The sequence below is a fragment of the Myotis brandtii genome, unplaced genomic scaffold (genome assembly GCF_000412655.1).
Source record: "Myotis brandtii unplaced genomic scaffold, ASM41265v1 scaffold87, whole genome shotgun sequence".
Lineage (NCBI taxonomy): Eukaryota > Metazoa > Chordata > Mammalia > Chiroptera > Vespertilionidae > Myotis > Myotis brandtii.
Genome location: NW_005371548.1, coordinates 606,916 through 616,017, shown reverse-complemented (window position 1 = coordinate 616,017; position 9,102 = coordinate 606,916).

Here is a 9,102-nt window from a genome sequence, read left to right as displayed (position 1 = left end):
GAATTCTTTGTTTTATTCCAGCAACATTTCTGTAAGTTTGCAATTTTTTTTCAACAAAAAACAAGGATCATGTATTGTTTTCATTAGAAACAAAATAAATATGGGCTCATATTACAGATAAGAGCTGAAAGGACTAAGTTTGGTTTTATAACAATGATGCCATTGGTGATCTTGTTGAGAGCAGATTCAGCAGAATGGAAAGGAAATTAAGGGGTCAGTTGAGGCGCTTGGAAAGTGGAGATAGTGAATATAATACCCCCTTTGAAAATGTTTGTGAAAATGAGAAGAGGGAAGGGAGGCTGTAGCTTAAGGGAATCAATTTGTAGGGGGGGTGTATATTTGGTTGTCTAATTATTAGAAAGAGAAACATAAAAGCAGTTCCTATTAATGATGAAAAAGGAAACCTCAATAAAGAAAATAGAGGATTCAAGGCCTAACAGTTCAGATGAAAAAGAGGAACACTTAGCCTTTGGTTTGTCTGACTCTTCTGCATCGCCAAGACAATGCAAACACTCAATTCAATATTTTCAGGGGGCTGGGTGTAGAGGATATTCTTCCACAGAAAGGTCTTGCTATAAAGCTATAGCAAGAAGATGTACCAAACTACTACAAGTAATACATATCTCCAGAGCTATATCGAATTTATATATTTTGTTGTTTGAATTTATCTTACAACCAGGATTTACTACTTATGTAATTATAAGAAAAATTATGTTTAAAAATGGAAGGTGGGAATATGCTCTTAAATTTATTCACAAAATTGTTGTAGAGAGAGATTTACTTATCTGAAAATATGTCCACAACTAACTACACATGCAGTAGAAGGGGAGGCAGATTAGAAACTATCCATAGCATCATCCCAATCAGACAGAGTATGTCTGTCATGAGGCCCAGAGACCACAAGGATAATAGTAGTGGCAGCACAGGGTCTTGTGCCACATTTTCAGATGTAGAAAAATCCATCTGGTAGATTTAAAGAACCCTTGTTTCTTCCTCATCCCTTCCTAATCTGTTCTCAACTGTGAGATTCAAGTTGAAATTCCAGTTCTCATCACCAGAGTGTAAAGAACTCTATGTCCTAATTTTTTTTTCAAGCATACCTTTTTAGGAGAGAAAATCAAAGCAATAGCCATTTTTATATGTTTAAATAAACGTTATTTTGTAGATCAGTTTTATGTTTAAGGCAAAACTGAGCAGAAAGTACAAAGTTCTCATATACCCCTTGTTCCCACACAGTCTTCCTCCACTATCAACAACCTGCCTCAAAATTCTACATGTGTTATAATCAATGAGCCTACGCTCACACATTGTTATCACCTGAAGTCCATATTTTACATTGCCAAAGCAAAAGAAGAAAAAATTTTAAAACTAATTTTACAAAGCAGTTTCTCAAACAGGAAGTATGAAATGAGCCTCCATTTCATATACAATTAGGAAAAGGTTAGAAAGAGTAAAATGAGATCCCATTTGGAAAATCATTCTGAGGTCCTATACGAACACTGTGCTTCCCAGTAATTACACCAGTAGTCAAAATAAAGATGTAACAAAACTCTGCATGCTAAGTAATAGATGAATGGTATAGAAGCAGTTTCTCCTAGTAAAACACCATGTTAAAAAAATATGTATTGGTCTAAGAATGAGCCACAGGCCACCTTTATTAGAAGCAGCTGGTATCTTGGTAAACTGCAACTTTTGAAAACTTACCCCAGACCTGATGAGGCTCAGGAATCTGTATTTTAAACAATTTCCCTGATAGATTCTGATGTTTCCTATAGTTTGAGATCTGCTAAAAAGATAATATCCAAGATTTAACTATTTTATACACTGTCATCTCTGATTCCAATGTCAGTTGGTTTTGCCACTCAACTTTAAGTATCTGTTTCTGTTTTGGTGTATCTGGTAGGTAACCCAGACATGTAGCACATAGCAATTTGGCTATTAGGCAACAAGACAGGAAAGGGCCCTCCTCTTATGGGCTTACATTCACTTTTGGATACACAGAAAATAAACAATAACCAATGTAATGTCAATGGGTGAAAAGTTCCATGAAGAAAATAAAACAAGGAAATGAGATAGAAAATAATATCTATGGAGAGAGCAGTCAAGGATGTCTAGGGCTACCCAATTTACCTACTTCAAAGACCATCACTTACTTAGACTTACTTAGACTACACCATGCATGATGATCCCTGGAGCTGTGCCATGCTTTATCACTAGAGAAGGCCATGCCATGTACATGACTTTTCAACTAAGACCTTGACAACAAGAAAGAACTGTGTGGGTGTAAAGATCTTTTGCTGTTAGACCAAGGAACAGTACATTCTGAAGTCGGAGGGAGCATGACTTGTTCCAGAAAAAGACAAAAACCAGTGTGACTGGAGCCTGATGGAAAAGGGGTGGTGGTGTTATGGGAGATAAGGTAGAAGGAAGGCTACTGCAGGGAAGGGGCAGTACTCAGGCCTGGCTGGCGGTCTTACCACATTTCCAATCAATATACTTTCTCAATATCTGAGACCACTGCAGCACAACATCTTCAACACTCTCACACTTCAATATTCTTAACTGTTCTTTTGGCTTTTTGTTTCTTTGGAAAAGTAGATATTATCACAGAAGTCGTCGTCTATATGCTCCAACCACCAAACTTAACAACTTATCTGCATCAGCAACTATACTTTCTACTTTCTTTCTCTCCTGTGACAAACCTTCCTAAGGCAGCCCTTCTCTTTGCAATGGGTCACACACTCCAGAACTGTGATTGTGTATTATCTCCCTTCTCCCTTGAGCCAGCAATATTCCTCTCTACTAACTAATGAACATATGCATGAATAAACAAATAGATGAACTCATGAAAGATTTGAGAATTAGGTAAGGGGGTATAAGAGAGAGGTGTCAATGTGATTCTCAGTACTCTGCCCCCATCATCGGTGTGATAGGTAGTTATGTTAACCAGGATGGGCAACACATAATGGCTCCTTTTTGGAAGGGACATGATGGGTCATCTTTATTTGTTAGTACCTGTGTACACCTCATAGAGATGTTAGGAATGGAGCAAGATATTTGGATCACAGACTGAGCTAGAAAGGGAAATGCAGGAATCATATGTGAGTGAATGCAATTCAAGATATAGGTATAGATGAGATAGCTGCTTAAGGAGACAGCATGATGTGACAGGGAAAGGTAGCCAAAAATGGGCGCCAAGGAACTTCCAACATTTGAACTTCAAGAGTCTTCAGTGAGCCCTAATCGGTTTGGCTCAGTAGATAGAGCGTTGGCCTGCAGACTCAAGGGTCCCAGGTTTAATTCCGGTCAAGGCATGTACCTTGGTTGCAGGCACATCCCCAGTAGGGGGTGTGCAAGAGGCAGCTGATCTGTTTCTAACTCTCTATTCCTCTCCCTTCCTCTCTGTAAAAAATCAATAAAATATATATTTTTTAAAAAAAGAGTCTTCAGTGAGTACATGGCAGAGAATTAACAACCAGGCTGTTTGTCTCCTGTTTCAGCTGTGCTCTTTCTTCTACAGGATGTTACATCTGGGATGAATCTCTTCAGGGTAGGCCCAGCCTTTGTGCCTAATAGCCCAAAACAGAATTCTGTGACCTAGCTGTTTATGGGTTCTACCCAATCTAGACAAGTAACCCTTCACTAGACTTATCCCTCCTTTTGTAATGGCCTGCTACCCTGTGCATAAAACCCATGAGGATATAAGTCCCTTAAGTACCTGGGCACTATCATGCTCTTCACTATGTCCTCTGTAGCCCAGGGCAGATGTATTTAGCCTAAATGTCCATTAATTTAGCTCTAGTTGAATACATAGGTATGACAGAGAACATAGATGTGTCAGAGCACCATGCAGTCATTGCAGGGGCAGGCTGTGAGAGGTCAATGGGAGGGAGGAGGGAACATATGTAATACTTTCAACAATAAATATTTAAAATAAATACATAAATACATAAATAAATGAAAGAAAGATGTAATTCTATACACAGTGGTGTGGAATTACATCTTAAGTATATTATTATGTAAAGCACATGAAAAGGGCAGAACAGTACGCTTCTAATTCTGTTCCTGTGGAAAATGTACTAATTAGGCAGAGCAGAATTATTCCAGCTCTGGCTGCCAACCATATGAGTGAGCCACTCTGGATATTCTATCCGTTGAGTCTCCAGATTGTTATATCCCCAAATAAAACTACATGGAAGAGAAAAATGGCTCAGCTAAGTCAAGTTAAGCCACAGAATCATGAAAGATACTAATATTTGGTATTATTTAAGCCACCCCAAATTCTGTTGTGGTTTCTTACATGGCAGTAGGTAACTGAAACACCTTAGTTTAATGTGGACACCTCAGACACTCTGGTCAACAGCCCCAGCTGAGTTCCCTCCTAACAGCCAGCATCTATTGCCAGAAGATCTAGCCCATTTAAGTCTTCAGATGCTCAAAGCTCCAGCTGAGACTTAACTGCAACTTCATAAGGGATGCCATGGAAAAACACCCAGCTGAGCCCAATAAACCCACAGAACTGTAAGAGTTGATGATGAAGACACAATAAAAAAAATTGTTGTTTTACTAGTAAGCTACTAATTTTGGGCATTGCTTGATATGCAGCAATAAACAACCAGGATTCTATAGAAAGTGAAACAAGTTAGTGTGTAGACTTAAAAGGATTTTATAGACATATAATGAAACACATGTATTTTATATTTATAAATATGTTTAGTGGAATCAAATGATGTATACTATTCTGATTTTCACTTAAAATAAGTCTTGGTAATAGTAATAGGTTTTGTTTTTTGGTTGTTGTTTTTTGTTAATCCTCACCCAAGGATATTTTTTTCATTGATTTCTTACAGAGAGTGGAAGAGAGGAAGGAGAGCGGGGAGAGAGAGAGAAAGACATTGATTGGTTGCCTTCCAAATGCTTCCCAACTGAGCTGGTGTTTGAACCTGCAACCCAGGTACATGCCTTTGACTGGGAATCAAACCCTGGACCCACTGACGCTCTAACCACTGAGCAACAACGTCCAGGGCAGTCTTGGTAATAGCTTATGCCATTAAAAATACAGCTCCGTCATGGTCTGAAATGTATGAAGACTGTTCCATTTAAGTTTTAAGTAATCACATGATCCTATATAATAAAAGGCTAATATGCAAATTGTCCCTTCGACTGGGAGTTTGACCGGGAGTTTGACCAGGAGTTCTACCAGGGGGAGGGGCTGGCCCACAACCCCCCACGGCCCCTCCCTCTGGCCAGCCCCACCCCTGATCGGCCCCACCCAGCCCTGATCGGCCCCTCCCACCTCCCACATCTCTCCCTGGCCAGCTCAGCCCAGTCCTGATGGGGCAGGCCAGCTGGACCCCACCCATGCATAAATTCGTGCACTGGGCCTCTAGTATAAATATAACTGAGTTTGCCTCCCTTTTTATTTATCTCATCCTCTCCCCAGAGGTAACCATATTCCTAAGATGGTGTGTCTTTCCACATATGTTTACATACTTTTACTAAGTATGTATAAAACACATAAAATATATAATACTAATATATTATATGATATATAGTATAATATAAAAATATATATAAATTATTTTTGGACATGTAAACATTTTAATAATGTTTACATTATCAAATAAATTGTTTTCAACCTGCTTTTCTTTTCTTTTTTAATATATTTTATTGATTTTTACAGAGAGGAAGGGAGAAGGATAGAGAGTCAGAAACATCGATGAGAGAGAAACATTGACCAGACTGGGGATGTGCCCGCAACCAAGGTACATGCCCTTGACCGGAATCGAACCTGGGACCTTTCAGTCTGCAGGCCGACGCTCTATCCACTGAGCCAAACTGGTTACGGCAACCTGCTTTTCTTATGTAATATTATGTTTAAGACTAGAGGCCTGGTGCATGAAAATTCATGCACTGGAGGGGGGTCACTCAGCCGGGCCTGCCCCCTCTCACAGTCCGAGAGCCCTCAGGTGCAGAAGGCTTCCCAGCGATCAGGGGAAGGTGTCACCCCATCACACCTCTGCTGCTGCCACTGCTGGCAGCGCAAGCCTCGGCTGGCCCTGGTTACCTGAGCCTTGGGCAGCTGGGCAGCTGCTATCTGAGGCTTGCCTGCACCTTGGGCCAGCCCTGAGCAGCTGGGCAGCTGCCATCTGAAGCTTGCCTGTGCCTCGGGCAGGCCCTGGGCGGCTGGGGGGCTGAGGGGACTGGGGGACTCTGGAGGCAGGCACGCACAGTGGCCTGGGGGTGGGCCTGGCTTTGCTGTATGCCTGCCACCCTGGCAAGGCTGAGGGGACTGGGTGCCACCATCTTGTGGCTGTGGGCATCGCCATCTTTGAGGACGTGGCAGTCAATTAGCATATTCCCTCTTTATTAGATAGGATATTCACTCATAATGCTGTGTGAAGATATAGATCATTCATTTTAACTGTGTATAGTGTTCTGTTGTATAAATGCACCATAATCCTTTATTTCCCTCCTAATTATATTTCTCTATTAATAAATGCATCCATGCTTCTCAGTTCATGGTTTATATTACCATTTCCCACCTTGTCATTCTTGTCCAAGTCACCAATGCTTTTAGCTCCTGACTGACAGACCCATCTCATTGTATGAATTGTTTTCCAGGGAGGTGATACTCTTTAGTAGTAACATATTTGAATAGTGCTTATAATTTACAATCACTTTTAAGTATATTACCTTATGCAATCTTTTCAAATACTCTTAAATTTAGTTAATTTGGTTATAAGCTAGTAAACTGGACTTGAGAGAAGTTAAATGTCTTGTTTGGGCACACAGAGTTGTGGACTCAAGTTTAGTTGTTTGTTTTATAGGCCATGCCTTGCCAATTAGAGGAGAAGGAGGAATGTTGAAGATATATAATAACTCCATCCCAATTATCTCTGATAGGGAGAATTGAACTGATAAGTATCCTTGTGTATTGAAAAACATACCGAATTCAGAAACAGAAAAGTTGCATTTCAGTCTCTTCTCTGCAATTATGACTGAAAATGAAGTTGATGTTTATGCAAAGTCAATTGGCCATTAATGAAATAAATGTTCAAACCCAAAGTTTATGTGGTATATTTCAAGCAATAGAGCTCTGAGTTTAAATATGCAAATTATTTTTTCATTTTTGGAGTTGGTAATTTCTGGATAACTGCAGAGTCTGGTTCATGGAGCAAGCATGTTTGTATAATGTGCTGGTTTCCATGTGTCTGGGAGGTGTTACAACATGGATGGTTTTTTAAAATGTTATCAGGTCTTATTCTTTTCTAAAATAATTTATTTTGATAACTTTGGATCTTTTGTCATAATGTAGTTATCTTTGTTCACTGTTCTTTTTTCCTGATTATTTTTAGAAGACTTGAGGGAGATAATGTATTCTCTCAGCAGATAGAAAGAGCATGAGGTAAAAGGCGGGGTTGGGGGGGGGGAGGTTGACTAGTAATCTTTTAAACTTAAGAAAATTTCTTTTAAATAGATGTAATTTTTAGGTTGCATTATTTATTATTTTTAGAAGCACTCAAACAGTACCCAAATAGTTACTGCTCACAATGGTAACAAGACTTTTTTTTACCTTTTGCTGTTCATCTATAATTTTCACCTTGCATAAAACTTTTAAACATATTTATAAATATGAAATTTCCACAGCTATATTTCAGAAAGCAACTAAAAAAGTGTTTTTTCAAACCAAGTCAAATATATCAAATATTTGTGACAACATACCTAACACAATTAACCAAGTGTTCTATTTAACTTTCTGAGAGAAAGCAAACATAATATTGTATTAGTCTTTTAAAGAGGATAATTTAAAAAAATAACTGTATGCTGCCATTTTATTTTAGAGAATTTAAAAAAATATAGAGAGAAGACATCGCCAAAAATGACAGAATAGGTAACTCAAAGGTTCCATGCTAAAAACTGTCAGAATCAACTTTTGCAGAACTCTGGAATCTAATCCAAAACTTACAATAACGAGGGGAAGACATGAAGAAAGAAACTAATGCGTTGCATTAAGAGAGTGATATGGTGTTATAAATTGCCAGCTCACCATCCTCAACACCCCAAATCAGCTGGTGATGGTAGCTAGTACCAGAAGGAGCACTATGGACCTTATTCTCAAAGAGCTGTGGCTGTGGGCATCAACCGGTTTGACAGATTCCCCTCAAAGACCAACAAAGATTTTTCTTTGTTTTGCTGACTCAGAATCTTCCCAGGAGCGGAGTGGCTTTTGCTACAGCAGCCTGAGGCAAAGGATAACATGCAAGGTAAACAGTAACAGAATGAGAAGCTTGGGAGGAAGAGTCTGGGTAAAGAGATACATGAGGAAATACAGGCGTTTTAAAGTTCACCAATATACAGGGGGATTGAGAAGGCCACACTTAATGCCCAGAATGGGATGCATGTGCTTTAAAGACCCGAGGAGACCTAAAGCTCTCATCCCTGGCTGACTTTCAGACTTTGTGCAAGTAGGAAGTGAAAACTAATGAAGAGTTGTAAATTGCCTGGCTAAGCATAGAATGAGTTCCCACACAGACCAATATGCAAAGACTGGGAGAGTCTTTCTTCTTTCCTCTCTCTTTTTTTTCCCCCACTGGCTCCAGGTATTTAAAGTAATTGTCAAACACCAGCTGACCACTAAGCTAGGACAACACAGAGTTCAGTGGACACAGATGATAAAGAATGCAGACTTTAAAAAAATAGTTTAGAAAAGTCACTAAACAAACAAACAAAACAACAATCTCCAGCAACAACAAATCCTGAGAGGCAAGAATATGATTTCTACATGATAATATTAAAAATATCCAGTTTCAACAATAACAAAAATTATGAGGCATGCAAAGAAAGTATGGCCTATTCACAGGAAAAAGAAATTAATAAAAATTTTCGCCCTAACCCGTTTGGCTCAATGGACAGAGCATCGGCCTGCGGGCTGAAGGGTCCCAGGTTCTATTCCGGTAAAGGGCATGTACCTTGGTTGCAGGCACATACCCAGTGGGGAGTGTGCAGGAGGCAGCTGATCGATGTTTCTCTCTCATCGATGTTTCTAACTCTCTATCCCTCTTCCTTCCTCTCTGTAAAAAAAATCAATAAAATATATTT